Raw genomic sequence first — 22,443 nt, 5'->3', positions numbered from 1 at the left:
TCGCCGGGCTTACCGTTTACGGCGGTCCAGCACGCTCGCTTCGTAGGCTTAGTCTGCCCCAGGCCAAAAATACGAGCCGCTGATCTCGTTTTGGGTGCTAATTTGGTGGTGGCGATCTGGAAATGCCCTCGGGCTGCAGCTCCCTGGTGTTAGAGTGCATCGCTGCATTCGGATCCTTTATAAGGATTTAACGCGCTTATGCTGATGGGTGCGATCATACCAACACTAATGCACCGGATCCCATCAGAACTCCGCAGTTAAGCGTGTTTGGGCGAGAGTAGTACTAGGATGGGTGACCTCCTGGGAAGTCCTCGTGTTGCACCCCTCTCTTTTTCTTCGGATTTTTTTTTTTTTTGTCGCCGGGCTTACCGTTTACGGCGGTCCAGCACGCTCGCTTCGTAGGCTTAGTCTGCCCCAGGCCAAAAATACGAGCCGCTGATCTCGTTTTGGGTGCTAATTTGGTGGCGGCGATCTGGAAATGCCCTCGGGCTGCAGCTCCCTGGTGTTAGAGTGCATCGCTGCATTCGGATCCTTTATAAGGATTTAACGCGCTTATGCTGATGGGTGCGATCATACCAACACTAATGCACCGGATCCCATCAGAACTCCGCAGTTAAGCGTGTTTGGGCGAGAGTAGTACTAGGATGGGTGACCTCCTGGGAAGTCCTCGTGTTGCACCCCTCTCTTTTTCCTCGGATTTTTTTTTTTTTGTCACCGGGCTTACCATTTACGGCGGTCCAGCACGCTCGCTTCGTAGGCTTAGTCTGCCCCAGGCCAAAAATACGAAACGCTGAACTCGTTTTGGGTGCTAATTTGGTGGCGGCGATCTGGAAATGCCCTCGGGCTGCAGCTCCCTGGTGTTAGAGTGCATCGCTGCATTCGGATCCCTTATAAGGATTTAACGCGCTTATGCTGATGGGTGCGATCATACCAACACTAATGCACCGGATCCCATCAGAACTCCGCAGTTAAGCGTGTTTGGGCGAGAGTAGTACTAGGATGGGTGACCTCCTGGGAAGTCCTCGTGTTGCACCCCTCTCTTTTTCTTCGGATTTTTTTTTTTTTTGTCGCCGGGCTTACCGTTTACGGCGGTCCAGCACGCTCGCTTCGTAGGCTTAGTCTGCCCCAGGCCAAAAATACGAGCCGCTGAACTCGTTTTGGGTGCTAATTTGGTGGCGGCGATCTGGAAATGCCCTCGGGCTGCAGCTCCCTGGTGTTAGAGTGCATCGCTGCATTCGGATCCTTTATAAGGATTTAACGCGCTTATGCTGATGGGTGCGATCATACCAACACTAATGCACCGGATCCCATCAGAACTCCGCAGTTAAGCGTGTTTGGGCGAGAGTAGTACTAGGATGGGTGACCTCCTGGGAAGTCCTCGTGTTGCACCCCTCTCTTTTTCTTCGGATTTTTTTTTTTTTTGTTGCCGGGCTTACCGTTTACGGCGGTCCAGCACGCTCGCTTCGTAGGCTTAGTCTGCCCCAGGCCAAAAATACGAGCCGCTGATCTCGTTTTGGGTGCTAATTTGGTGGTGGCGATCTGGAAATGCCCTCGGGCTGCAGCTCCCTGGTGTTAGAGTGCATCGCTGCATTCGGATCCTTTATAAGGATTTAACGCGCTTATGCTGATGGGTGCGATCATACCAACACTAATGCACCGGATCCCATCAGAACTCCGCAGTTAAGCGTGTTTGGGCGAGAGTAGTACTAGGATGGGTGACCTCCTGGGAAGTCCTCGTGTTGCACCCCTCTCTTTTTCTTCGGATTTTTTTTTTTTTTGTCGCCGGGCTTACCGTTTACGGCGGTCCAGCACGCTCGCTTCGTAGGCTTAGTCTGCCCCAGGCCAAAAATACGAGCCGCTGATCTCGTTTTGGGTGCTAATTTGGTGGCGGCGATCTGGAAATGCCCTCGGGCTGCAGCTCCCTGGTGTTAGAGTGCATCGCTGCATTCGGATCCTTTATAAGGATTTAACGCGCTTATGCTGATGGGTGCGATCATACCAACACTAATGCACCGGATCCCATCAGAACTCCGCAGTTAAGCGTGTTTGGGCGAGAGTAGTACTAGGATGGGGACCTCCTGGGAAGTCCTCGTGTTGCACCCCTCTCTTTTTCTTCGGATTTTTTTTTTTTTTTGTCGCCGGGCTTACCATTTACGGCGGTCCAGCACGCTCGCTTCGTAGGCTTAGTCTGCCCCAGGCCAAAAATACGAGCCGCTGATCTCGTTTTGGGTGCTAATTTGGTGGCGGCGATCTGGAAATGCCCTCGGGCTGCAGCTCCCTGGTGTTAGAGTGCATCGCTGCATTCGGATCCTTTATAAGGATTTAACGCGCTTATGCTGATGGGTGCGATCATACCAACACTAATGCACCGGATCCCATCAGAACTCCGCAGTTAAGCGTGTTTGGGCGAGAGTAGTACTAGGATGGGTGACCTCCTGGGAAGTCCTCGTGTTGCACCCCTCTCTTTTTCTTCGGATTTTTTTTTTTTTGTCGCCGGGCTTACCATTTACGGCGGTCCAGCACGCTCGCTTCGTAGGCTTAGTCTGCCCCAGGCCAAAAATACGAGCCGCTGAACTCGTTTTGGGTGCTAATTTGGTGGCGGCGATCTGGAAATGCCCTCGGGCTGCAGCTCCCTGGTGTTAGAGTGCATCGCTGCATTCGGATCCCTTATAAGGATTTAACGCGCTTATGCTGATGGGTGCGATCATACCAACACTAATGCACCGGATCCCATCAGAACTCCGCAGTTAAGCGTGTTTGGGCGAGAGTAGTACTAGGATGGGTGACCTCCTGGGAAGTCCTCGTGTTGCACCCCTCTCTTTTTCTTCGGATTTTTTTTTTTTTGTCGCCGGGCTTACCGTTTACGGCGGTCCAGCACGCTCGCTTCGTAGGCTTAGTCTGCCCCAGGCCAAAAATACGAGCCGCTGAACTCGTTTTGGGTGCTAATTTGGTGGCGGCGATCTGGAAATGCCCTCGGGCTGCAGCTCCCTGGTGTTAGAGTGCATCGCTGCATTCGGATCCTTTATAAGGATTTAACGCGCTTATGCTGATGGGTGCGATCATACCAACACTAATGCACCGGATCCCATCAGAACTCCGCAGTTAAGCGTGTTTGGGCGAGAGTAGTACTAGGATGGGTGACCTCCTGGGAAGTCCTCGTGTTGCACCCCTCTCTTTTTCTTCGGATTTTTTTTTTTTTTGTCGCCGGGCTTACCGTTTACGGCGGTCCAGCACGCTCGCTTCGTAGGCTTAGTCTGCCCCAGGCCAAAAATACGAGCCGCTGATCTCGTTTAGGGTGCTAATTTGGTGGCGGCGATCTGGAAATGCCCTCGGGCTGCAGCTCCCTGGTGTTAGAGTGCATCGCTGCATTCGGATCCTTTATAAGGATTTAACGCGCTTATGCTGATGGGTGCGATCATACCAACACTAATGCACCGGATCCCATCAGAACTCCGCAGTTAAGCGTGTTTGGGCGAGAGTAGTACTAGGATGGGTGACCTCCTGGGAAGTCCCCGTGTTGCACCCCTCTCTTTTTCTTCGGATTTTTTTTTTTTTGTCGCCGGGCTTACCGTTTACGGCGGTCCAGCACGCTCGCTTCGTAGGCTTAGTCTGCCCCAGGCCAAAAATACGAGCCGCTGAACTCGTTTTGGGTGCTAATTTGGTGGCGGCGATCTGGAAATGCCCTCGGGCTGCAGCTCCCTGGTGTTAGAGTGCATCGCTGCATTCGGATCCTTTATAAGGATTTAACGCGCTTATGCTGATGGGTGCGATCATACCAACACTAATGCACCGGATCCCATCAGAACTCCGCAGTTAAGCGTGTTTGGGCGAGAGTAGTACTAGGATGGGTGACCTCCTGGGAAGTCCTCGTGTTGCACCCCTCTCTTTTTCTTCGGATTTTTTTTTTTTTTTGTCGCCGGGCTTACCGTTTACGGCGGTCCAGCACGCTCGCTTCGTAGGCTTAGTCTGCCCCAGGCCAAAAATACGAGCCGCTGATCTCGTTTTGGGTGCTAATTTGGTGGCGGCGATCTGGAAATGCCCTCGGGCTGCAGCTCCCTGGTGTTAGAGTGCATCGCTGCATTCGGATCCTTTATAAGGATTTAACGCGCTTATGCTGATGGGTGCGATCATACCAACACTAATGCATCGGATCCCATCAGAACTCCGCAGTTAAGCGTGTTTGGGAGAGAGTAGTACTAGGATGGGTGACCTCCTGGGAAGTCCTCGTGTTGCACCCCTCTCTTTTTCTTCGGATTTTTTTTTTTTTTTGTCGCCGGGCTTACCGTTTACGGCGGTCCAGCACGCTCGCTTCGTAGGCTTAGTCTGCCCCAGGCCAAAAATACGAGCCGCTGATCTCGTTTTGGGTGCTAATTTGGTGGCGGCGATCTGGAAATGCCCTCGGGCTGCAGCTCCCTGGTGTTAGAGTGCATCGCTGCATTCGGATCCTTTATAAGGATTTAACGCGCTTATGCTGATGGGTGCGATCATACCAACACTAATGCACCGGATCCCATCAGAACTCCGCAGTTAAGCGTGTTTGGGCGAGAGTAGTACTAGGATGGGTGACCTCCTGGGAAGTCCTCGTGTTGCACCCCTCTCTTTTTCTTCGGATTTTTTTTTTTTTGTCGCTGGGCTTACCGTTTACGGCGGTCCAGCACGCTCGCTTCGTAGGCTTAGTCTGCCCCAGGCCAAAAATACGAGCCGTTGAACTCGTTTTGGGTGCTAATTTGGTGGCGGCGATCTGGAAATGTCCTCGGGCTGCAGCTCCCTGGTGTTAGAGTGCATCGCTTCATTCGGATCCTTTATAATGATTTAACGCGCTTATGCTGATGGGTGCGATCATACCAACACTAATGCACCGGATCCCATCAGAACTCCGCAGTTAAGCGTGTTTGGGCGAGAGTAGTACTAGGATGGGTGACCTCCTGGGAAGTCCTCGTGTTGCACCCCTCTCTTTTTCTTCGGATTTTTTTTTTTTTTTGTCGCCGGGCTTACCGTTTATGGCGGTCCAGCACGCTCGCTTCGTAGGCTTAGTCTGCCCCAGGCCAAAAATACGAGCCGCTGATCTCGTTTTGGGTGCTAATTTGGTGGCGGCGATCTGGAAATGCCCTCGGGCTGCAGCTCCCTGGTGTTAGAGTGCATCGCTTCATTCGGATCCTTTATAATGATTTAACGCGCTTATGCTGATGGGTGCGATCATACCAACACTAATGCACCGGATCCCATCAGAACTCCGCAGTTAAGCGTGTTTGGGCGAGAGTAGTACTAGGATGGGTGACCTCCTGGGAAGTCCTCGTGTTGCACCCCTCTCTTTTTCTTCGGATTTTTTTTTTTTTTTGTCGCCGGGCTTACCGTTTATGGCGGTCCAGCACGCTCGCTTCGTAGGCTTAGTCTGCCCCAGGCCAAAAATACGAGCCGCTGATCTCGTTTTGGGTGCTAATTTGGTGGCGGCGATCTGGAAATGCCCTCGGGCTGCAGCTCCCTGGTGTTAGAGTGCATCGCTGCATTCGGATCCTTTATAAGGATTTAACGCGCTTATGCTGATGGGTGCGATCATACCAACACTAATGCACCGGATCCCATCAGAACTCCGCAGTTAAGCGTGTTTGGGCGAGAGTAGTACTAGGATGGGTGACCTCCTGGGAAGTCCTCGTGTTGCACCCCTCTCTTTTTCTTCGGATTTTTTTTTTTTTTTGTTGCCGGGCTTACCGTTTACGGCGGTCCAGCACGCTCGCTTCGTAGGCTTCGTCTGCCCCAGGCCAAAAATACGAGCCGCTGAACTCGTTTTGGGTGCTAATTTGATGGCGGCGATCTGGAAATGCCCTCGGGCTGCAGCTCCCTGGTGTTAGAGTGCATCGCTGCATTCGGATCCTTTATAAGGATTTAACGCGCTTATGCTGATGGGTGCGATCATACCAACACTAATGCACCGGATCCCATCAGAACTCCGCAGTTAAGCGTGTTTGGGCGAGAGTAGTACTAGGATGGGTGACCTCCTGGGAAGTCCTCGTGTTGCACCCCTCTCTTTTTCTTCGGATTTTTTTTTTTTTTTGTCGCCGGGCTTACCGTTTACGGCGGTCCAGCACGCTCGCTTCGTAGGCTTAGTCTGCCCCAGGCCAAAAATACGAGCCGCTGATCTCGTTTTGGGTGCTAATTTGGTGGTGGCGATCTGGAAATGCCCTCGGGCTGCAGCTCCCTGGTGTTAGAGTGCATCGCTGCATTCGGATCCTTTATAAGGATTTAACGCGCTTATGCTGATGGGTGCGATCATACCAACACTAATGCACCGGATCCCATCAGAACTCCGCAGTTAAGCGTGTTTGGGCGAGAGTAGTACTAGGATGGGTGACCTCCTGGGAAGTCCTCGTGTTGCACCCCTCTCTTTTTCTTCGGATTTTTTTTTTTTTTGTCGCCGGGCTTACCGTTTACGGCGGTCCAGCACGCTCGCTTCGTAGGCTTAGTCTGCCCCAGGCCAAAAATACGAGCCGCTGATCTCGTTTTGGGTGCTAATTTGGTGGCGGCGATCTGGAAATGCCCTCGGGCTGCAGCTCCCTGGTGTTAGAGTGCATCGCTGCATTCGGATCCTTTATAAGGATTTAACGCGCTTATGCTGATGGGTGCGATCATACCAACACTAATGCACCGGATCCCATCAGAACTCCGCAGTTAAGCGTGTTTGGGCGAGAGTAGTACTAGGATGGGTGACCTCCTGGGAAGTCCTCGTGTTGCACCCCTCTCTTTTTCCTCGGATTTTTTTTTTTTGTCACCGGGCTTACCATTTACGGCGGTCCAGCACGCTCGCTTCGTAGGCTTAGTCTGCCCCAGGCCAAAAATACGAAACGCTGAACTCGTTTTGGGTGCTAATTTGGTGGCGGCGATCTGGAAATGCCCTCGGGCTGCAGCTCCCTGGTGTTAGAGTGCATCGCTGCATTCGGATCCCTTATAAGGATTTAACGCGCTTATGCTGATGGGTGCGATCATACCAACACTAATGCACCGGATCCCATCAGAACTCCGCAGTTAAGCGTGTTTGGGCGAGAGTAGTACTAGGATGGGTGACCTCCTGGGAAGTCCTCGTGTTGCACCCCTCTCTTTTTCTTCGGATTTTTTTTTTTTTTTTTCGCCGGGCTTACCGTTTACGGCGGTCCAGCACGCTCGCTTCGTAGGCTTAGTCTGCCCCAGGCCAAAAATACGAGCCGCTGAACTCGTTTTGGGTGCTAATTTGGTGGCGGCGATCTGGAAATGCCCTCGGGCTGCAGCTCCCTGGTGTTAGAGTGCATCGCTGCATTCGGATCCTTTATAAGGATTTAACGCGCTTATGCTGATGGGTGCGATCATACCAACACTAATGCACCGGATCCCATCAGAACTCCGCAGTTAAGCGTGTTTGGGCGAGAGTAGTACTAGGATGGGTGACCTCCTGGGAAGTCCTCGTGTTGCACCCCTCTCTTTTTCTTCGGATTTTTTTTTTTTTTGTTGCCGGGCTTACCGTTTACGGCGGTCCAGCATGCTCGCTTCGTAGGCTTAGTCTGCCCCAGGCCAAAAATACGAGCCGCTGATCTCGTTTTGGGTGCTAATTTGGTGGCGGCGATCTGGAAATGCCCTCGGGCTGCAGCTCCCTGGTGTTAGAGTGCATCGCTGCATTCGGATCCTTTATAAGGATTTAACGCGCTTATGCTGATGGGTGCGATCATACCAACACTAATGCACCGGATCCCATCAGAACTCCGCAGTTAAGCGTGTTTGGGCGAGAGTAGTACTAGGATGGGTGACCTCCTGGGAAGTCCCCGTGTTGCACCCCTCTCTTTTTCTTCGGATTTTTTTTTTTTTGTCGCCGGGCTTACCGTTTACGGCGGTCCAGCACGCTCGCTTCGTAGGCTTAGTCTGCCCCAGGCCAAAAATACGAGCCGCTGATCTCGTTTTGGGTGCTAATTTGGTGGCGGCGATCTGGAAATGCCCTCGGGCTGCAGCTCCCTGGTGTTAGATTGCATCGCTGCATTCGGATCCTTTATAAGGATTTAACGCGCTTATGCTGATGGGTGCGATCATACCAACACTAATGCACCGGATCCCATCAGAACTCCGCAGTTAAGCGTGTTTGGGCGAGAGTAGTACTAGGATGGGTGACCTCCTGGGAAGTCCTCGTGTTGCACCCCTCTCTTTTTCTTCGGATTTTTTTTTTTTTTTGTCGCCGGGCTTACCGTTTATGGCGGTCCAGCACGCTCGCTTCGTAGGCTTAGTCTGCCCCAGGCCAAAAATACGAGCCGCTGATCTCGTTTTGGGTGCTAATTTGGTGGCGGCGATCTGGAAATGCCCTCGGGCTGCAGCTCCCTGGTGTTAGAGTGCATCGCTTCATTCGGATCCTTTATAATGATTTAACGCGCTTATGCTGATGGGTGCGATCATACCAACACTAATGCACCGGATCCCATCAGAACTCCGCAGTTAAGCGTGTTTGGGCGAGAGTAGTACTAGGATGGGTGACCTCCTGGGAAGTCCTCGTGTTGCACCCCTCTCTTTTTCTTCGGATTTTTTTTTTTTTTTGTCGCCGGGCTTACCGTTTATGGCGGTCCAGCACGCTCGCTTCGTAGGCTTAGTCTGCCCCAGGCCAAAAATACGAGCCGCTGATCTCGTTTTGGGTGCTAATTTGGTGGCGGCGATCTGGAAATGCCCTCGGGCTGCAGCTCCCTGGTGTTAGAGTGCATCGCTGCATTCGGATCCTTTATAAGGATTTAACGCGCTTATGCTGATGGGTGCGATCATACCAACACTAATGCACCGGATCCCATCAGAACTCCGCAGTTAAGCGTGTTTGGGCGAGAGTAGTACAAGGATGGGTGACCTCCTGGGAAGTCCTCGTGTTGCACCCCTCTCTTTTTCTTCGGATTTTTTTTTTTTTTTTGTTGCCGGGCTTACCGTTTACGGCGGTCCAGCACGCTCGCTTCGTAGGCTTCGTCTGCCCCAGGCCAAAAATACGAGCCGCTGAACTCGTTTTGGGTGCTAATTTGATGGCGGCGATCTGGAAATGCCCTCGGGCTGCAGCTCCCTGGTGTTAGAGTGCATCGCTGCATTCGGATCCTTTATAAGGATTTAACGCGCTTATGCTGATGGGTGCGATCATACCAACACTAATGCACCGGATCCCATCAGAACTCCGCAGTTAAGCGTGTTTGGGCGAGAGTAGTACAAGGATGGGTGACCTCCTGGGAAGTCCTCGTGTTGCACCCCTCTCTTTTTCTTCGGATTTTTTTTTTTTTTGTCGCCGGGCTTACCGTTTACGGCGGTCCAGCACGCTCGCTTCGTAGGCTTAGTCTGCCCCAGGCCAAAAATACGAGCCGCTGATCTCGTTTTGGGTGCTAATTTGGTGGTGGCGATCTGGAAATGCCCTCGGGCTGCAGCTCCCTGGTGTTAGAGTGCATCGCTGCATTCGGATCCTTTATAAGGATTTAACGCGCTTATGCTGATGGGTGCGATCATACCAACACTAATGCACCGGATCCCATCAGAACTCCGCAGTTAAGCGTGTTTGGGCGAGAGTAGTACTAGGATGGGTGACCTCCTGGGAAGTCCTCGTGTTGCACCCCTCTCTTTTTCTTCGGATTTTTTTTTTTTTTGTCGCCGGGCTTACCGTTTACGGCGGTCCAGCACGCTCGCTTCGTAGGCTTAGTCTGCCCCAGGCCAAAAATACGAGCCGCTGATCTCGTTTTGGGTGCTAATTTGGTGGCGGCGATCTGGAAATGCCCTCGGGCTGCAGCTCCCTGGTGTTAGAGTGCATCGCTGCATTCGGATCCTTTATAAGGATTTAACGCGCTTATGCTGATGGGTGCGATCATACCAACACTAATGCACCGGATCCCATCAGAACTCCGCAGTTAAGCGTGTTTGGGCGAGAGTAGTACTAGGATGGGTGACCTCCTGGGAAGTCCTCGTGTTGCACCCCTCTCTTTTTCCTCGGATTTTTTTTTTTTTGTCACCGGGCTTACCATTTACGGCGGTCCAGCACGCTCGCTTCGTAGGCTTAGTCTGCCCCAGGACAAAAATACGAAACGCTGAACTCGTTTTGGGTGCTAATTTGGTGGCGGCGATCTGGAAATGCCCTCGGGCTGCAGCTCCCTGGTGTTAGAGTGCATCGCTGCATTCGGATCCCTTATAAGGATTTAACGCGCTTATGCTGATGGGTGCGATCATACCAACACTAATGCACCGGATCCCATCAGAACTCCGCAGTTAAGCGTGTTTGGGCGAGAGTAGTACTAGGATGGGTGACCTCCTGGGAAGTCCTCGTGTTGCACCCCTCTCTTTTTCTTCGGATTTTTTTTTTTTTTGTCGCCGGGCTTACCGTTTACGGCGGTCCAGCACGCTCGCTTCGTAGGCTTAGTCTGCCCCAGGCCAAAAATACGAGCCGCTGAACTCGTTTTGGGTGCTAATTTGGTGGCGGCGATCTGGAAATGCCCTCGGGCTGCAGCTCCCTGGTGTTAGAGTGCATCGCTGCATTCGGATCCTTTATAAGGATTTAACGCGCTTATGCTGATGGGTGCGATCATACCAACACTAATGCACCGGATCCCATCAGAACTCCGCAGTTAAGCGTGTTTGGGCGAGAGTAGTACTAGGATGGGTGACCTCCTGGGAAGTCCTCGTGTTGCACCCCTCTCTTTTTCTTCGGATTTTTTTTTTTTTTTTTGCCGGGCTTACCGTTTACGGCGGTCCAGCACGCTCGCTTCGTAGGCTTAGTCTGCCCCAGGCCAAAAATACGAGCCGCTGATCTCGTTTTGGGTGCTAATTTGGTGGCGGCGATCTGGAAATGCCCTCGGGCTGCAGCTCCCTGGTGTTAGAGTGCATCGCTGCATTCGGATCCTTTATAAGGATTTAACGCGCTTATGCTGATGGGTGCGATCATACCAACACTAATGCACCGGATCCCATCAGAACTCCGCAGTTAAGCGTGTTTGGGCGAGAGTAGTACTAGGATGGGTGACCTCCTGGGAAGTCCCCGTGTTGCACCCCTCTCTTTTTCTTCGGATTTTTTTTTTTTTGTCGCCGGGCTTACCGTTTACGGCGGTCCAGCACGCTCGCTTCGTAGGCTTAGTCTGCCCCAGGCCAAAAATACGAGCCGCTGAACTCGTTTTGGGTGCTAATTTGGTGGCGGCGATCTGGAAATGCCCTCGGGCTGCAGCTCCCTGGTGTTAGAGTGCATCGCTGCATTCGGATCCTTTATAAGGATTTAACGCGCTTATGCTGATGGGTGCGATCATACCAACACTAATGCACCGGATCCCATCAGAACTCCGCAGTTAAGCGTGTTTGGGCGAGAGTAGTACTAGGATGGGTGACCTCCTGGGAAGTCCTCGTGTTGCACCCCTCTCTTTTTCTTCGGATTTTTTTTTTTTTTTGTCGCCGGGCTTACCGTTTACGGCGGTCCAGCACGCTCGCTTCGTAGGCTTAGTCTGCCCCAGGCCAAAAATACGAGCCGCTGATCTCGTTTTGGGTGCTAATTTGGTGGCGGCGATCTGGAAATGCCCTCGGGCTGCAGCTCCCTGGTGTTAGAGTGCATCGCTGCATTCGGATCCTTTATAAGGATTTAACGCGCTTATGCTGATGGGTGCGATCATACCAACACTAATGCACCGGATCCCATCAGAACTCCGCAGTTAAGCGTGTTTGGGCGAGAGTAGTACCAGGATGGGTGACCTCCTGGGAAGTCCTCGTGTTGCACCCCTCTCTTTTTCTTCGGATTTTTTTTTTTTTTGTCGCCGGGCTTACCGTTTACGGCGGTCCAGCACGCTCGCTTCGTAGGCTTAGTCTGCCCCAGGCCAAAAATACGAGCCGCTGATCTCGTTTTGGGTGCTAATTTGGTGGCGGCGATCTGGAAATGCCCTCGGGCTGCAGCTCCCTGGTGTTAGAGTGCATCGCTGCATTCGGATCCTTTATAAGGATTTAACGCGCTTATGCTGATGGGTGCGATCATACCAACACTAATGCATCGGATCCCATCAGAACTCCGCAGTTAAGCGTGTTTGGGCGAGAGTAGTACTAGGATGGGTGACCTCCTGGGAAGTCCTCGTGTTGCACCCCTCTCTTTTTCTTCGGATTTTTTTTTTTTTGTCGCCGGGCTTACCGTTTACGGCGGTCCAGCACGCTCGCTTCGTTGGCTTAGTCTGCCCCAGGCCAAAAATACGAGCCGCTGAACTCGTTTTGGGTGCTAATTTGGTGGCGGCGATCTGGAAATGCCCTCGGGCTGCAGCTCCCTGGTGTTAGAGTGCATCGCTTCATTCGGATCCTTTATAATGATTTAACGCGCTTATGCTGATGGGTGCGATCATACCAACACTAATGCACCGGATCCCATCAGAACTCCGCAGTTAAGCGTGTTTGGGCGAGAGTAGTACTAGGATGGGTGACCTCCTGGGAAGTCCTCGTGTTGCACCCCTCTCTTTTTCTTCGGATTTTTTTTTTTTTTTGTCGCCGGGCTTACCGTTTAAGGCGGTCCAGCACGCTCGCTTCGTAGGCTTAGTATGCCCCAGGCCAAAAATACGAGCCGCTGATCTCGTTTTGGGTGCTAATTTGGTGGCGGCGATCTGGAAATGCCCTCGGGCTGCAGCTCCCTGGTGTTAGAGTGCATCGCTGCATTCGGATCCTTTATAAGGATTTAACGCGCTTATGCTGATGGGTGCGATCATACCAACACGAATGCACCGGATCCCATCAGAACTCCGCAGTCAAGCGTGTTTGGGCGAGAGTAGTACTAGGATGGGTGACCTCCTGGGAAGTCCTCGTGTTGCACCCCTCTCTTTTTCTTCGGATTTTTTTTTTTTTTGTTGCCGGGCTTACCGTTTACGGCGGTCCAGCACGCTCGCTTCGTAGGCTTAGTCTGCCCCAGGCCAAAAATACGAGCCGCTGAACTCGTTTTGGGTGCTAATTTGATGGCGGCGATCTGGAAATGCCCTCGGGCTGCAGCTCCCTGGTGTTAGAGTGCATCGCTGCATTCGGATCCTTTATAAGGATTTAACGCGCTTATGCTGATGGGTGCGATCATACCAACACTAATGCACCAGATCCCATCAGAACTCTGCAGTTAAGCGTGTTTGGGCGAGAGTAGTACTAGGATGGGTGACCTCCTGGGAAGTCCTCGTGTTGCACCCCTCTCTTTTTCTTCGGATTTTTTTTTTTTTTTGTCGCCGGGCTTACCGTTTACGGCGGTCCAGCACGCTCGCTTCGTAGGCTTAGTCTGCCCCAGGCCAAAAATACGAGCCGCTGAACTCGTTTTGGGTGCTAATTTGGTGGCGGCGATCTGGAAATGCCCTCGGGCTGCAGCTCCCTGGTGTTAGAGTGCATCGCTGCATTCGGATCCTTTATAAGGATTTAACGCGCTTATGCTGATGGGTGCGATCATACCAACACTAATGCACCGGATCCCATCAGAACTCCGCAGTTAAGCGTGTATGGGCGAGAGTAGTACTAGGATGGGTGACCTCCTGGGAAGTCCTCGTGTTGCACCCCTCTCTTTTTCTTCGGATTTTTTTTTTTTTTGTTGCCGGGCTTACCGTTTACGGCGGTCCAGCACGCTCGCTTCGTAGGCTTAGTCTGCCCCAGGCCAAAAATACGAGCCGCTGATCTCGTTTTGGGTGCTAATTTGGTGGCGGCGATCTGGAAATGCCCTCGGGCTGCAGCTCCCTGGTGTTAGAGTGCATCGCTGCATTCGGATCCTTTATAAGGATTTAACGCGCTTATGCTGATGGGTGCGATCATACCAACACTAATGCACCGGATCCCATCAGAACTCCGCAGTTAAGCGTGTTTGGGCGAGAGTAGTACTAGGATGGGTGACCTCCTGGGAAGTCCCCGTGTTGCACCCCTCTCTTTTTCTTCGGATTTTTTTTTTTTTGTCGCCGGGCTTACCGTTTACGGCGGTCCAGCACGCTCGCTTCGTAGGCTTAGTCTGCCCCAGGCCAAAAATACGAGCCGCTGAACTCGTTTTGGGTGCTAATTTGGTGGCGGCGATCTGGAAATGCCCTCGGGCTGCAGCTCCCTGGTGTTAGAGTGCATCGCTGCATTCGGATCCTTTATAAGGATTTAACGCGCTTATGCTGATGGGTGCGATCATACCAACACTAATGCACCGGATCCCATCAGAACTCCGCAGTTAAGCGTGTTTGGGCGAGAGTAGTACTAGGATGGGTGACCTCCTGGGAAGTCCTCGTGTTGCACCCCTCTCTTTTTCTTCGGATTTTTTTTTTTTTTTGTCGCCGGGCTTACCGTTTACGGCGGTCCAGCACGCTTGCTTCGTAGGCTTAGTCTGCCCCAGGCCAAAAATACGAGCCGCTGATCTCGTTTTGGGTGCTAATTTGGTGGCGGCGATCTGGAAATGCCCTCGGGCTGCAGCTCCCTGGTGTTAGAGTGCATCGCTGCATTCGGATCCTTTATAAGGATTTAACGCGCTTATGCTGATGGGTGCGATCATACCAACACTAATGCACCGGATCCCATCAGAACTCCGCAGTTAAGCGTGTTTGGGCGAGAGTAGTACTAGGATGGGTGACCTCCTGGGAAGTCCTCGTGTTGCACCCCTCTCTTTTTCTTCGGATTTTTTTTTTTTTTGTCGCCGGGCTTACCGTTTACGGCGGTCCAGCACGCTCGCTTCGTAGGCTTAGTCTGCCCCAGGCCAAAAATACGAGCCGCTGATCTCGTTTTGGGTGCTGATTTGGTGGCGGCGATCTGGAAATGCCCTCGGGCTGCAGCTCCCTGGTGTTAGAGTGCATCGCTGCATTCGGATCCTTTATAAGGATTTAACGCGCTTATGCTGATGGGTGCGATCATACCAACACTAATGCATCGGATCCCATCAGAACTCCGCAGTTAAGCGTGTTTGGGCGAGAGTAGTACTAGGATGGGTGACCTCCTGGGAAGTCCTCGTGTTGCACCCCTCTCTTTTTCTTCGGATTTTTTTTTTTTTGTCGCCGGGCTTACCGTTTACGGCGGTCCAGCACGCTCGCTTCGTTGGCTTAGTCTGCCCCAGGCCAAAAATACGAGCCGCTGAACTCGTTTTGGGTGCTAATTTGGTGGCGGCGATCTGGAAATGCCCTCGGGCTGCAGCTCCCTGGTGTTAGAGTGCATCGCTTCATTCGGATCCTTTATAATGATTTAACGCGCTTATGCTGATGGGTGCGATCATACCAACACTAATGCACCGGATCCCATCAGAACTCCGCAGTTAAGCGTGTTTGGGCGAGAGTAGTACTAGGATGGGTGACCTCCTGGGAAGTCCTCGTGTTGCACCCCTCTCTTTTTCTTCGGATTTTTTTTTTTTTTTGTCGCCGGGCTTACCATTTATGGCGGTCCAGCACGCTCGCTTCGTAGGCTTAGTCTGCCCCAGGCCAAAAATACGAGCCGCTGATCTCGTTTTGGGTGCTAATTTGGTGGCGGCGATCTGGAAATGCCCTCGGGCTGCAGCTCCCTGGTGTTAGAGTGCATCGCTGCATTCGGATCCTTTATAAGGATTTAACGCGCTTATGCTGATGGGTGCGATCATACCAACACTAATGCACCGGATCCCATCAGAACTCCGCAGTCAAGCGTGTTTGGGCGAGAGTAGTACTAGGATGGGTGACCTCCTGGGAAGTCCTCGTGTTGCACCCCTCTCTTTTTCTTCGGATTTTTTTTTTTTTTTGTTGCCGGGCTTACCGTTTACGGCGGTCCAGCACGCTCGCTTCGTAGGCTTAGTCTGCCCCAGGCCAAAAATACGAGCCGCTGAACTCGTTTTGGGTGCTAATTTGATGGCGGCGATCTGGAAATGCCCTCGGGCTGCAGCTCCCTGGTGTTAGAGTGCATCGCTGCATTCGGATCCTTTATAAGGATTTAACGCGCTTATGCTGATGGGTGCGATCATACCAACACTAATGCACCAGATCCCATCAGAACTCTGCAGTTAAGCGTGTTTGGGCGAGAGTAGTACTAGGATGGGTGACCTCCTGGGAAGTCCTCGTGTTGCACCCCTCTCTTTTTCTTCGGATTTTTTTTTTTTTTTGTCGCCGGGCTTACCGTTTACGGCGGTCCAGCACGCTCGCTTCGTAGGCTTAGTCTGCCCCAGGCCAAAAATACGAGCCGCTGATCTCGTTTTGGGTGCTAATTTGGTGGTGGCGATCTGGAAATGCCCTCGGGCTGCAGCTCCCTGGTGTTAGAGTGCATCGCTGCATTCGGATCCTTTATAAGGATTTAACGCGCTTATGCTGATGGGTGCGATCATACCAACACTAATACACCGGATCCCATCAGAACTCCGCAGTTAAGCGTGTTTGGGCGAGAGTAGTACTAGGATGGGTGACCTCCTGGGAAGTCCTCGTGTTGCACCCCTCTCTTTTTCTTCAGATTTTTTTTTTTTTTGTCGCCGGGCTTACCGTTTACGGCGGTCCAGCACGCTCGCTTCGTAGGCTTAGTCTGCCCCAGGCCAAAAATACGAGCCGCTGATCTCGTTTTGGGTGCTAATTTGGTGGCGGCGATCTGGAAATGCCCTCGGGCTGCAGCTCCCTGGTGTTAGAGTGCATCGCTGCATTCGGATCCTTTATAAGGATTTAACGCGCTTATGCTGATGGGTGCGATCATACCAACACTAATGCACCGGATCCCATCAGAACTCCGCAGTTAAGCGTGTTTGGGCGAGAGTAGTACTAGGATGGGTGACCTCCTGGGAAGTCCTCGTGTTGCACCCCTCTCTTTTTCTTCGGATTTTTTTTTTTTTTATTGCCGGGCTTACCGTTTACGGCGGTCCAGCACGCTCGCTTCGTAGGCTTAGTCTGCCCCAGGCCAAAAATACGAGCCGCTGAACTCGTTTTGGGTGCTAATTTGGTGGCGGCGATCTGGAAATGCCCTCGGGCTGCAGCTCCCTGGTGTTAGAGTGCATCGCTGCATTCGGATCCTTTATAAGGATTTAACGCGCTTATGCTGATGGGTGCGATCATACCAACACTAATGCACCAGATCCCATCAGAACTCTGCAGTTAAGCGTGTTTGGGCGAGAGTAGTACTAGGATGGGTGACCTCCTGGGAAGTCCTCGTGTTGCACCCCTCTCTTTTTCTTCGGATTTTTTTTTTTTTTTGTCGCCGGGCTTACCGTTTACGGCGGTCCAGCACGCTCGCTTCGTAGGCTTAGTCTGCCCCAGGCCAAAAATACGAGCCGCTGATCTCGTTTTGGGTGCTAATTTGGTGGCGGCGATCTGGAAATGCCCTCGGGCTGCAGCTCCCTTGTGTTAGAGTGCATCGCTGCATTCGGATCCCTTATAAGGATTTAACGCGCTTATGCTGATGGGTGCGATCATACCAACACTAATGCACCGGATCCCATCAGAACTCCGCAGTTAAGCGTGTTTGGGCGAGAGTAGTACTAGGATGGGTGACCTCCTGGGAAGTCCTCGTGTTGCACCCCTCTCTTTTTCTTCGGTTTTTTTTTTTTTTTTGTCGCCGGGCTTACCGTTTACGGCGGTCCAGCACGCTCGCTTCGTAGGCTTAGTCTGCCCCAGGCCAAAAATACGAGCCGCTGATCTCGTTTTGGGTGCTAATTTGGTGGCGGCGATCTGGAAATGCCCTCGGGCTGCAGCTCCCTGGTGTTAGAGTGCATCGCTGCATTCGGATCCTTTATAAGGATTTAACGCGCTTATGCTGATGGGTGCGATCATACCAACACTAATGCACCGGATCCCATCAGAACTCCGCAGTTAAGCGTGTTTGGGCGAGAGTAGTACTAGGATGGGTGACCTCCTGGGAAGTCCTCGTGTTGCACCCCTCTCTTTTTCTTCGGATTTTTTTTTTTTTTGTCGCCGGGCTTACCGTTTACGGCGGTCCAGCACGCTCGCTTCGTAGGCTTAGTCTGCCCCAGGCCAAAAATACGAGCCGCTGATCTCGTTTTGGGTGCTAATTTGGTGGCGGCGATCTGGAAATGCCCTCGGGCTGCAGCTCCCTGGTGTTAGAGTGCATCGCTGCATTCGGATCCTTTATAAGGATTTAACGCGCTTATGCTGATGGGTGCGATCATACCAACACTAATGCACCGGATCCCATCAGAACTCCGCAGTTAAGCGTGTTTGGGCGAGAGTAGTACTAGGATGGGTGACCTCCTGGGAAGTCCTCGTGTTGCACCCCTCTCTTTTTCTTCGGATTTTTTTTTTTTTTTGTTGCCGGGCTTGCCGTTTACGGCGGTCCAGCACGCTCGCTTCGTAGGCTTAGTCTGCCCCAGGCCAAAAATACGAGCCGCTGAACTCGTTTTGGGTGCTAATTTGATGGCGGCGATCTGGAAATGCCCTCGGGCTGCAGCTCCCTGGTGTTAGAGTGCATCGCTGCATTCGGATCCTTTATAAGGATTTAACGCGCTTATGCTGATGGGTGCGATCATACCAACACTAATGCACCGGATCCCATCAGAACTCCGCAGTTAAGCGTGTTTGGGCGAGAGTAGTACTAGGATGGGTGACCTCCTGGGAAGTCCTCGTGTTGCACCCCTCTCTTTTTCTTCGGATTTTTTTTTTTTTTTGTCGCCGGGCTTACCGTTTACGGCGGTCCAGCACGCTCGCTTCGTAGGCTTAGTCTGCCCCAGGCCAAAAATACGAGCCGCTGATCTCGTTTTGGGTGCTAATTTGGTGGTGGCGATCTGGAAATGCCCTCGGGCTGCAGCTCCCTGGTGTTAGAGTGCATCGCTGCATTCGGATCCTTTATAAGGATTTAACGCGCTTATGCTGATGGGTGCGATCATACCAACACTAATGCATCGGATCCCATCAGAACTCCGCAGTTAAGCGTGTTTGGGCGAGAGTAGTACTAGGATGGGTGACCTCCTGGGAAGTCCTCGTGTTGCACCCCTCTCTTTTTCTTCGGATTTTTTTTTTTTTTGTCGCCGGGCTTACCGTTTACGGCGGTCCAGCACGCTCGCTTCGTAGGCTTAGTCTGCCCCAGGCCAAAAATACGAGCCGCTGATCTCGTTTTGGGTGCTAATTTGGTGGCGGCGATCTGGAAATGCCCTCGGGCTGCAGCTCCCTGGTGTTAGAGTGCATCGCTGCATTCGGATCCTTTATAAGGATTTAACGCGCTTATGCTGATGGGTGCGATCATACCAACACTAATGCACCGGATCCCATCAGAACTCCGCAGTTAAGCGTGTTTGGGCGAGAGTAGTACTAGGATGGGTGACCTCCTGGGAAGTCCTCGTGTTGCACCCCTCTCTTTTTCTTCGGATTTTTTTTTTTTTGTCGCCGGGCTTACCATTTACGGCGGTCCAGCACGCTCGCTTCGTAGGCTTAGTCTGCCCCAGGCCAAAAATACGAGCCGCTGAACTCGTTTTGGGTGCTAATTTGGTGGCGGCGATCTGGAAATGCCCTCGGGCTGCAGCTCCCTGGTGTTAGAGTGCATCGCTGCATTCGGATCCCTTATAAGGATTTAACGCGCTTATGCTGATGGGTGCGATCATACCAACACTAATGCACCGGATCCCATCAGAACTCCGCAGTTAAGCGTGTTTGGGCGAGAGTAGTACTAGGATGGGTGACCTCCTGGGAAGTCCTCGTGTTGCACCCCTCTCTTTTTCTTCGGATTTTTTTTTTTTTGTCGCCGGGCTTACCGTTTACGGCGGTCCAGCACGCTCGCTTCGTAGGCTTAGTCTGCCCCAGGCCAAAAATACGAGCCGCTGAACTCGTTTTGGGTGCTAATTTGGTGGCGGCGATCTGGAAATGCCCTCGGGCTGCAGCTCCCTGGTGTTAGAGTGCATCGCTGCATTCGGATCCTTTATAAGGATTTAACGCGCTTATGCTGATGGGTGCGATCATACCAACACTAATGCACCGGATCCCATCAGAACTCCGCAGTTAAGCGTGTTTGGGCGAGAGTAGTACTAGGATGGGTGACCTCCTGGGAAGTCCTCGTGTTGCACCCCTCTCTTTTTCTTCGGATTTTTTTTTTTTTTGTCGCCGGGCTTACCGTTTACGGCGGTCCAGCACGCTCGCTTCGTAGGCTTAGTCTGCCCCAGGCCAAAAATACGAGCCGCTGATCTCGTTTTGGGTGCTAATTTGGTGGCGGCGATCTGGAAATGCCCTCGGGCTGCAGCTCCCTGGTGTTAGAGTGCATCGCTGCATTCGGATCCTTTATAAGGATTTAACGCGCTTATGCTGATGGGTGCGATCATACCAACACTAATGCACCGGATCCCATCAGAACTCCGCAGTTAAGCGTGTTTGGGCGAGAGTAGTACTAGGATGGGTGACCTCCTGGGAAGTCCTCGTGTTGCACCCCTCTCTTTTTCTTCGGATTTTTTTTTTTTTTGTTGCCGGGCTTGCCGTTTACGGCGGTCCAGCACGCTCGCTTCGTAGGCTTAGTCTGCCCCAGGCCAAAAATACGAGCCGCTGAACTCGTTTTGGGTGCTAATTTGATGGCGGCGATCTGGAAATGCCCTCGGGCTGCAGCTCCCTGGTGTTAGAGTGCATCGCTGCATTCGGATCCTTTATAAGGATTTAACGCGCTTATGCTGATGGGTGCGATCATACCAACACTAATGCACCGGATCCCATCAGAACTCCGCAGTTAAGCGTGTTTGGGAGAGAGTAGTACTAGGATGGGTGACCTCCTGGGAAGTCCTCGTGTTGCACCCCTCTCTTTTTCTTCGGATTTTTTTTTTTTTTTGTCGCCGGGCTTACCGTTTACGGCGGTCCAGCACGCTCGCTTCGTAGGCTTAGTCTGCCCCAGGCCAAAAATACGAGCCGCTGATCTCGTTTTGGGTGCTAATTTGGTGGTGGCGATCTGGAAATGCCCTCGGGCTGCAGCTCCCTGGTGTTAGAGTGCATCGCTGCATTCGGATCCTTTATAAGGATTTAACGCGCTTATGCTGATGGGTGCGATCATACCAACACTAATGCATCGGATCCCATCAGAACTCCGCAGTTAAGCGTGTTTGGGCGAGAGTAGTACTAGGATGGGTGACCTCCTGGGAAGTCCTCGTGTTGCACCCCTCTCTTTTTCTTCGGATTTTTTTTTTTTTTGTCGCCGGGCTTACCGTTTACGGCGGTCCAGCACGCTCGCTTCGTAGGCTTAGTCTGCCCCAGGCCAAAAATACGAGCCGCTGATCTCGTTTTGGGTGCTGATTTGGTGGCGGCGATCTGGAAATGCCCTCGGGCTGCAGCTCCCTGGTGTTAGAGTGCATCGCTGCATTCGGATCCTTTATAAGGATTTAACGCGCTTATGCTGATGGGTGCGATCATACCAACACTAATGCACCGGATCCCATCAGAACTCCGCAGTTAAGCGTGTTTGGGCGAGAGTAGTACTAGGATGGGTGACCTCCTGGGAAGTCCTCGTGTTGCACCCCTCTCTTTTTCTTCGGATTTTTTTTTTTTTTGTCGCCGGGCTTACCGTTTACGGCGGTCCAGCACGCTCGCTTCGTAGGCTTAGTCTGCCCCAGGCCAAAAATACGAGCCGCTGATCTCGTTTTGGGTGCTGATTTGGTGGCGGCGATCTGGAAATGCCCTCGGGCTGCAGCTCCCTGGTGTTAGAGTGCATCGCTGCATTCGGATCCTTTATAAGGATTTAACGCGCTTATGCTGATGGGTGCGATCATACCAACACTAATGCACCGGATCCCATCAGAACTCCGCAGTTAAGCGTGTTTGGGCGAGAGTAGTACTAGGATGGGTGACCTCCTGGGAAGTCCTCGTGTTGCACCCCTCTCTTTTTCTTCGGATTTTTTTTTTTTTGTCGCCGGGCTTACCATTTACGGCGGTCCAGCACGCTCGCTTCGTAGGCTTAGTCTGCCCCAGGCCAAAAATACGAGCCGCTGAACTCGTTTTGGGTGCTAATTTGGTGGCGGCGATCTGGAAATGCCCTCGGGCTGCAGCTCCCTGGTGTTAGAGTGCATCGCTGCATTCGGATCCCTTATAAGGATTTAACGCGCTTATGCTGATGGGTGCGATCATACCAACACTAATACACCGGATCCCATCAGAACTCCGCAGTTAAGCGTGTTTGGGCGAGAGTAGTACTAGGATGGGTGACCTCCTGGGAAGTCCTCGTGTTGCACCCCTCTCTTTTTCTTCGGATTTTTTTTTTTTTGTCGCCGGGCTTACCGTTTACGGCGGTCCAGCACGCTCGCTTCGTAGGCTTAGTCTGCCCCAGGCCAAAAATACGAGCCGCTGAACTCGTTTTGGGTGCTAATTTGGTGGCGGCGATCTGGAAATGCCCTCGGGCTGCAGCTCCCTGGTGTTAGAGTGCATCGCTGCATTCGGATCCTTTATAAGGATTTAACGCGCTTATGCTGATGGGTGCGATCATACCAACACTAATGCACCGGATCCCATCAGAACTCCGCAGTTAAGCGTGTTTGGGCGAGAGTAGTACTAGGATGGGTGACCTCCTGGGAAGTCCTCGTGTTGCACCCCTCTCTTTTTCTTCGGATTTTTTTTTTTTTTGTCGCCGGGC

At 52.3% G+C, this 22,443-nt stretch overlaps 63 non-coding genes across 63 annotated transcripts; all 63 read left to right on the top strand.

Moving 5' to 3' along the window:
* The first annotated feature begins 206 nt into the window (after positions 1-206).
* On the top strand, positions 207-325 carry LOC126732030 (5S ribosomal RNA). The gene has a single exon (XR_007659218.1). It is a non-coding gene; the product is annotated as a 5S ribosomal RNA (ribosomal RNA).
* A 237-nt stretch (positions 326-562) lies between these two features.
* On the top strand, positions 563-681 carry LOC126732019 (5S ribosomal RNA). The gene has a single exon (XR_007659210.1). It is a non-coding gene; the product is annotated as a 5S ribosomal RNA (ribosomal RNA).
* A 236-nt stretch (positions 682-917) lies between these two features.
* Positions 918-1,036, top strand: LOC126732007 (5S ribosomal RNA). The gene has a single exon (XR_007659199.1). It is a non-coding gene; the product is annotated as a 5S ribosomal RNA (ribosomal RNA).
* A 237-nt stretch (positions 1,037-1,273) lies between these two features.
* On the top strand, positions 1,274-1,392 carry LOC126731996 (5S ribosomal RNA). The gene has a single exon (XR_007659188.1). It is a non-coding gene; the product is annotated as a 5S ribosomal RNA (ribosomal RNA).
* A 237-nt stretch (positions 1,393-1,629) lies between these two features.
* LOC126731984 (5S ribosomal RNA) lies at positions 1,630-1,748 on the top strand. Its single transcript, XR_007659178.1, has one exon. It is a non-coding gene; the product is annotated as a 5S ribosomal RNA (ribosomal RNA).
* A 237-nt stretch (positions 1,749-1,985) lies between these two features.
* On the top strand, positions 1,986-2,103 carry LOC126731700 (5S ribosomal RNA). Its single transcript, XR_007658942.1, has one exon. It is a non-coding gene; the product is annotated as a 5S ribosomal RNA (ribosomal RNA).
* Positions 2,104-2,341: 238 nt separating this feature from the next.
* LOC126731972 (5S ribosomal RNA) lies at positions 2,342-2,460 on the top strand. Its single transcript, XR_007659174.1, has one exon. It is a non-coding gene; the product is annotated as a 5S ribosomal RNA (ribosomal RNA).
* A 236-nt stretch (positions 2,461-2,696) lies between these two features.
* Positions 2,697-2,815, top strand: LOC126731969 (5S ribosomal RNA). The gene has a single exon (XR_007659173.1). It is a non-coding gene; the product is annotated as a 5S ribosomal RNA (ribosomal RNA).
* A 236-nt stretch (positions 2,816-3,051) lies between these two features.
* LOC126731957 (5S ribosomal RNA) lies at positions 3,052-3,170 on the top strand. The gene has a single exon (XR_007659172.1). It is a non-coding gene; the product is annotated as a 5S ribosomal RNA (ribosomal RNA).
* Positions 3,171-3,407: 237 nt separating this feature from the next.
* Positions 3,408-3,526, top strand: LOC126730586 (5S ribosomal RNA). The gene has a single exon (XR_007657854.1). It is a non-coding gene; the product is annotated as a 5S ribosomal RNA (ribosomal RNA).
* A 236-nt stretch (positions 3,527-3,762) lies between these two features.
* LOC126731946 (5S ribosomal RNA) lies at positions 3,763-3,881 on the top strand. Its single transcript, XR_007659170.1, has one exon. It is a non-coding gene; the product is annotated as a 5S ribosomal RNA (ribosomal RNA).
* Positions 3,882-4,119: 238 nt separating this feature from the next.
* On the top strand, positions 4,120-4,238 carry LOC126731790 (5S ribosomal RNA). The gene has a single exon (XR_007659030.1). It is a non-coding gene; the product is annotated as a 5S ribosomal RNA (ribosomal RNA).
* Positions 4,239-4,476: 238 nt separating this feature from the next.
* Positions 4,477-4,595, top strand: LOC126731933 (5S ribosomal RNA). Its single transcript, XR_007659167.1, has one exon. It is a non-coding gene; the product is annotated as a 5S ribosomal RNA (ribosomal RNA).
* A 236-nt stretch (positions 4,596-4,831) lies between these two features.
* Positions 4,832-4,950, top strand: LOC126731922 (5S ribosomal RNA). Its single transcript, XR_007659155.1, has one exon. It is a non-coding gene; the product is annotated as a 5S ribosomal RNA (ribosomal RNA).
* Positions 4,951-5,188: 238 nt separating this feature from the next.
* Positions 5,189-5,307, top strand: LOC126731910 (5S ribosomal RNA). The gene has a single exon (XR_007659144.1). It is a non-coding gene; the product is annotated as a 5S ribosomal RNA (ribosomal RNA).
* A 238-nt stretch (positions 5,308-5,545) lies between these two features.
* Positions 5,546-5,664, top strand: LOC126731899 (5S ribosomal RNA). The gene has a single exon (XR_007659133.1). It is a non-coding gene; the product is annotated as a 5S ribosomal RNA (ribosomal RNA).
* A 238-nt stretch (positions 5,665-5,902) lies between these two features.
* Positions 5,903-6,021, top strand: LOC126731888 (5S ribosomal RNA). Its single transcript, XR_007659122.1, has one exon. It is a non-coding gene; the product is annotated as a 5S ribosomal RNA (ribosomal RNA).
* Positions 6,022-6,259: 238 nt separating this feature from the next.
* On the top strand, positions 6,260-6,378 carry LOC126731877 (5S ribosomal RNA). Its single transcript, XR_007659111.1, has one exon. It is a non-coding gene; the product is annotated as a 5S ribosomal RNA (ribosomal RNA).
* Positions 6,379-6,615: 237 nt separating this feature from the next.
* LOC126731865 (5S ribosomal RNA) lies at positions 6,616-6,734 on the top strand. The gene has a single exon (XR_007659100.1). It is a non-coding gene; the product is annotated as a 5S ribosomal RNA (ribosomal RNA).
* Positions 6,735-6,969: 235 nt separating this feature from the next.
* LOC126731853 (5S ribosomal RNA) lies at positions 6,970-7,088 on the top strand. The gene has a single exon (XR_007659089.1). It is a non-coding gene; the product is annotated as a 5S ribosomal RNA (ribosomal RNA).
* Positions 7,089-7,326: 238 nt separating this feature from the next.
* On the top strand, positions 7,327-7,445 carry LOC126731841 (5S ribosomal RNA). The gene has a single exon (XR_007659078.1). It is a non-coding gene; the product is annotated as a 5S ribosomal RNA (ribosomal RNA).
* A 237-nt stretch (positions 7,446-7,682) lies between these two features.
* LOC126730584 (5S ribosomal RNA) lies at positions 7,683-7,801 on the top strand. The gene has a single exon (XR_007657853.1). It is a non-coding gene; the product is annotated as a 5S ribosomal RNA (ribosomal RNA).
* A 236-nt stretch (positions 7,802-8,037) lies between these two features.
* LOC126731830 (5S ribosomal RNA) lies at positions 8,038-8,156 on the top strand. Its single transcript, XR_007659067.1, has one exon. It is a non-coding gene; the product is annotated as a 5S ribosomal RNA (ribosomal RNA).
* A 238-nt stretch (positions 8,157-8,394) lies between these two features.
* Positions 8,395-8,513, top strand: LOC126731817 (5S ribosomal RNA). The gene has a single exon (XR_007659055.1). It is a non-coding gene; the product is annotated as a 5S ribosomal RNA (ribosomal RNA).
* Positions 8,514-8,751: 238 nt separating this feature from the next.
* LOC126731340 (5S ribosomal RNA) lies at positions 8,752-8,870 on the top strand. Its single transcript, XR_007658588.1, has one exon. It is a non-coding gene; the product is annotated as a 5S ribosomal RNA (ribosomal RNA).
* A 239-nt stretch (positions 8,871-9,109) lies between these two features.
* On the top strand, positions 9,110-9,228 carry LOC126731339 (5S ribosomal RNA). The gene has a single exon (XR_007658587.1). It is a non-coding gene; the product is annotated as a 5S ribosomal RNA (ribosomal RNA).
* Positions 9,229-9,465: 237 nt separating this feature from the next.
* LOC126731805 (5S ribosomal RNA) lies at positions 9,466-9,584 on the top strand. Its single transcript, XR_007659044.1, has one exon. It is a non-coding gene; the product is annotated as a 5S ribosomal RNA (ribosomal RNA).
* A 237-nt stretch (positions 9,585-9,821) lies between these two features.
* LOC126731793 (5S ribosomal RNA) lies at positions 9,822-9,940 on the top strand. The gene has a single exon (XR_007659033.1). It is a non-coding gene; the product is annotated as a 5S ribosomal RNA (ribosomal RNA).
* A 236-nt stretch (positions 9,941-10,176) lies between these two features.
* LOC126731782 (5S ribosomal RNA) lies at positions 10,177-10,295 on the top strand. The gene has a single exon (XR_007659022.1). It is a non-coding gene; the product is annotated as a 5S ribosomal RNA (ribosomal RNA).
* Positions 10,296-10,532: 237 nt separating this feature from the next.
* LOC126731770 (5S ribosomal RNA) lies at positions 10,533-10,651 on the top strand. Its single transcript, XR_007659011.1, has one exon. It is a non-coding gene; the product is annotated as a 5S ribosomal RNA (ribosomal RNA).
* Positions 10,652-10,888: 237 nt separating this feature from the next.
* LOC126730583 (5S ribosomal RNA) lies at positions 10,889-11,007 on the top strand. The gene has a single exon (XR_007657852.1). It is a non-coding gene; the product is annotated as a 5S ribosomal RNA (ribosomal RNA).
* A 236-nt stretch (positions 11,008-11,243) lies between these two features.
* Positions 11,244-11,362, top strand: LOC126731759 (5S ribosomal RNA). Its single transcript, XR_007659000.1, has one exon. It is a non-coding gene; the product is annotated as a 5S ribosomal RNA (ribosomal RNA).
* Positions 11,363-11,600: 238 nt separating this feature from the next.
* Positions 11,601-11,719, top strand: LOC126730562 (5S ribosomal RNA). Its single transcript, XR_007657832.1, has one exon. It is a non-coding gene; the product is annotated as a 5S ribosomal RNA (ribosomal RNA).
* A 237-nt stretch (positions 11,720-11,956) lies between these two features.
* On the top strand, positions 11,957-12,075 carry LOC126731288 (5S ribosomal RNA). The gene has a single exon (XR_007658539.1). It is a non-coding gene; the product is annotated as a 5S ribosomal RNA (ribosomal RNA).
* Positions 12,076-12,311: 236 nt separating this feature from the next.
* LOC126731747 (5S ribosomal RNA) lies at positions 12,312-12,430 on the top strand. Its single transcript, XR_007658989.1, has one exon. It is a non-coding gene; the product is annotated as a 5S ribosomal RNA (ribosomal RNA).
* Positions 12,431-12,668: 238 nt separating this feature from the next.
* Positions 12,669-12,787, top strand: LOC126730546 (5S ribosomal RNA). Its single transcript, XR_007657817.1, has one exon. It is a non-coding gene; the product is annotated as a 5S ribosomal RNA (ribosomal RNA).
* Positions 12,788-13,024: 237 nt separating this feature from the next.
* LOC126730615 (5S ribosomal RNA) lies at positions 13,025-13,143 on the top strand. The gene has a single exon (XR_007657882.1). It is a non-coding gene; the product is annotated as a 5S ribosomal RNA (ribosomal RNA).
* Positions 13,144-13,381: 238 nt separating this feature from the next.
* On the top strand, positions 13,382-13,500 carry LOC126730684 (5S ribosomal RNA). The gene has a single exon (XR_007657947.1). It is a non-coding gene; the product is annotated as a 5S ribosomal RNA (ribosomal RNA).
* A 237-nt stretch (positions 13,501-13,737) lies between these two features.
* Positions 13,738-13,856, top strand: LOC126730582 (5S ribosomal RNA). The gene has a single exon (XR_007657851.1). It is a non-coding gene; the product is annotated as a 5S ribosomal RNA (ribosomal RNA).
* A 236-nt stretch (positions 13,857-14,092) lies between these two features.
* On the top strand, positions 14,093-14,211 carry LOC126731736 (5S ribosomal RNA). Its single transcript, XR_007658978.1, has one exon. It is a non-coding gene; the product is annotated as a 5S ribosomal RNA (ribosomal RNA).
* Positions 14,212-14,449: 238 nt separating this feature from the next.
* Positions 14,450-14,568, top strand: LOC126731725 (5S ribosomal RNA). The gene has a single exon (XR_007658967.1). It is a non-coding gene; the product is annotated as a 5S ribosomal RNA (ribosomal RNA).
* Positions 14,569-14,805: 237 nt separating this feature from the next.
* Positions 14,806-14,924, top strand: LOC126731287 (5S ribosomal RNA). Its single transcript, XR_007658538.1, has one exon. It is a non-coding gene; the product is annotated as a 5S ribosomal RNA (ribosomal RNA).
* A 236-nt stretch (positions 14,925-15,160) lies between these two features.
* Positions 15,161-15,279, top strand: LOC126731714 (5S ribosomal RNA). Its single transcript, XR_007658956.1, has one exon. It is a non-coding gene; the product is annotated as a 5S ribosomal RNA (ribosomal RNA).
* Positions 15,280-15,517: 238 nt separating this feature from the next.
* Positions 15,518-15,636, top strand: LOC126730779 (5S ribosomal RNA). Its single transcript, XR_007658042.1, has one exon. It is a non-coding gene; the product is annotated as a 5S ribosomal RNA (ribosomal RNA).
* A 238-nt stretch (positions 15,637-15,874) lies between these two features.
* Positions 15,875-15,993, top strand: LOC126730614 (5S ribosomal RNA). Its single transcript, XR_007657881.1, has one exon. It is a non-coding gene; the product is annotated as a 5S ribosomal RNA (ribosomal RNA).
* Positions 15,994-16,231: 238 nt separating this feature from the next.
* Positions 16,232-16,350, top strand: LOC126730543 (5S ribosomal RNA). Its single transcript, XR_007657814.1, has one exon. It is a non-coding gene; the product is annotated as a 5S ribosomal RNA (ribosomal RNA).
* Positions 16,351-16,587: 237 nt separating this feature from the next.
* LOC126731702 (5S ribosomal RNA) lies at positions 16,588-16,706 on the top strand. The gene has a single exon (XR_007658944.1). It is a non-coding gene; the product is annotated as a 5S ribosomal RNA (ribosomal RNA).
* A 237-nt stretch (positions 16,707-16,943) lies between these two features.
* Positions 16,944-17,062, top strand: LOC126730613 (5S ribosomal RNA). The gene has a single exon (XR_007657880.1). It is a non-coding gene; the product is annotated as a 5S ribosomal RNA (ribosomal RNA).
* Positions 17,063-17,300: 238 nt separating this feature from the next.
* LOC126731691 (5S ribosomal RNA) lies at positions 17,301-17,419 on the top strand. Its single transcript, XR_007658933.1, has one exon. It is a non-coding gene; the product is annotated as a 5S ribosomal RNA (ribosomal RNA).
* Positions 17,420-17,657: 238 nt separating this feature from the next.
* On the top strand, positions 17,658-17,776 carry LOC126731679 (5S ribosomal RNA). The gene has a single exon (XR_007658922.1). It is a non-coding gene; the product is annotated as a 5S ribosomal RNA (ribosomal RNA).
* Positions 17,777-18,013: 237 nt separating this feature from the next.
* Positions 18,014-18,132, top strand: LOC126731668 (5S ribosomal RNA). Its single transcript, XR_007658910.1, has one exon. It is a non-coding gene; the product is annotated as a 5S ribosomal RNA (ribosomal RNA).
* A 238-nt stretch (positions 18,133-18,370) lies between these two features.
* LOC126731656 (5S ribosomal RNA) lies at positions 18,371-18,489 on the top strand. Its single transcript, XR_007658899.1, has one exon. It is a non-coding gene; the product is annotated as a 5S ribosomal RNA (ribosomal RNA).
* A 238-nt stretch (positions 18,490-18,727) lies between these two features.
* On the top strand, positions 18,728-18,846 carry LOC126731285 (5S ribosomal RNA). Its single transcript, XR_007658537.1, has one exon. It is a non-coding gene; the product is annotated as a 5S ribosomal RNA (ribosomal RNA).
* A 237-nt stretch (positions 18,847-19,083) lies between these two features.
* Positions 19,084-19,202, top strand: LOC126731644 (5S ribosomal RNA). The gene has a single exon (XR_007658888.1). It is a non-coding gene; the product is annotated as a 5S ribosomal RNA (ribosomal RNA).
* A 236-nt stretch (positions 19,203-19,438) lies between these two features.
* LOC126731633 (5S ribosomal RNA) lies at positions 19,439-19,557 on the top strand. The gene has a single exon (XR_007658876.1). It is a non-coding gene; the product is annotated as a 5S ribosomal RNA (ribosomal RNA).
* Positions 19,558-19,793: 236 nt separating this feature from the next.
* LOC126731621 (5S ribosomal RNA) lies at positions 19,794-19,912 on the top strand. The gene has a single exon (XR_007658865.1). It is a non-coding gene; the product is annotated as a 5S ribosomal RNA (ribosomal RNA).
* Positions 19,913-20,149: 237 nt separating this feature from the next.
* On the top strand, positions 20,150-20,268 carry LOC126731610 (5S ribosomal RNA). The gene has a single exon (XR_007658854.1). It is a non-coding gene; the product is annotated as a 5S ribosomal RNA (ribosomal RNA).
* A 237-nt stretch (positions 20,269-20,505) lies between these two features.
* LOC126731585 (5S ribosomal RNA) lies at positions 20,506-20,624 on the top strand. The gene has a single exon (XR_007658829.1). It is a non-coding gene; the product is annotated as a 5S ribosomal RNA (ribosomal RNA).
* Positions 20,625-20,862: 238 nt separating this feature from the next.
* Positions 20,863-20,981, top strand: LOC126731284 (5S ribosomal RNA). Its single transcript, XR_007658536.1, has one exon. It is a non-coding gene; the product is annotated as a 5S ribosomal RNA (ribosomal RNA).
* Positions 20,982-21,218: 237 nt separating this feature from the next.
* Positions 21,219-21,337, top strand: LOC126731599 (5S ribosomal RNA). Its single transcript, XR_007658843.1, has one exon. It is a non-coding gene; the product is annotated as a 5S ribosomal RNA (ribosomal RNA).
* Positions 21,338-21,574: 237 nt separating this feature from the next.
* On the top strand, positions 21,575-21,693 carry LOC126731587 (5S ribosomal RNA). The gene has a single exon (XR_007658831.1). It is a non-coding gene; the product is annotated as a 5S ribosomal RNA (ribosomal RNA).
* A 236-nt stretch (positions 21,694-21,929) lies between these two features.
* Positions 21,930-22,048, top strand: LOC126730542 (5S ribosomal RNA). The gene has a single exon (XR_007657813.1). It is a non-coding gene; the product is annotated as a 5S ribosomal RNA (ribosomal RNA).
* Positions 22,049-22,284: 236 nt separating this feature from the next.
* On the top strand, positions 22,285-22,403 carry LOC126731576 (5S ribosomal RNA). The gene has a single exon (XR_007658820.1). It is a non-coding gene; the product is annotated as a 5S ribosomal RNA (ribosomal RNA).
* Positions 22,404-22,443: the final 40 nt, after the last annotated feature.

Source organism: Quercus robur, chromosome 5, assembly GCF_932294415.1.
Source record: "Quercus robur chromosome 5, dhQueRobu3.1, whole genome shotgun sequence".
Lineage (NCBI taxonomy): Eukaryota > Viridiplantae > Streptophyta > Magnoliopsida > Fagales > Fagaceae > Quercus > Quercus robur.
The sequence above is the reverse complement of the archived record's forward strand: the minus strand, read 5'-3'. Positions and strand labels throughout refer to the sequence as shown.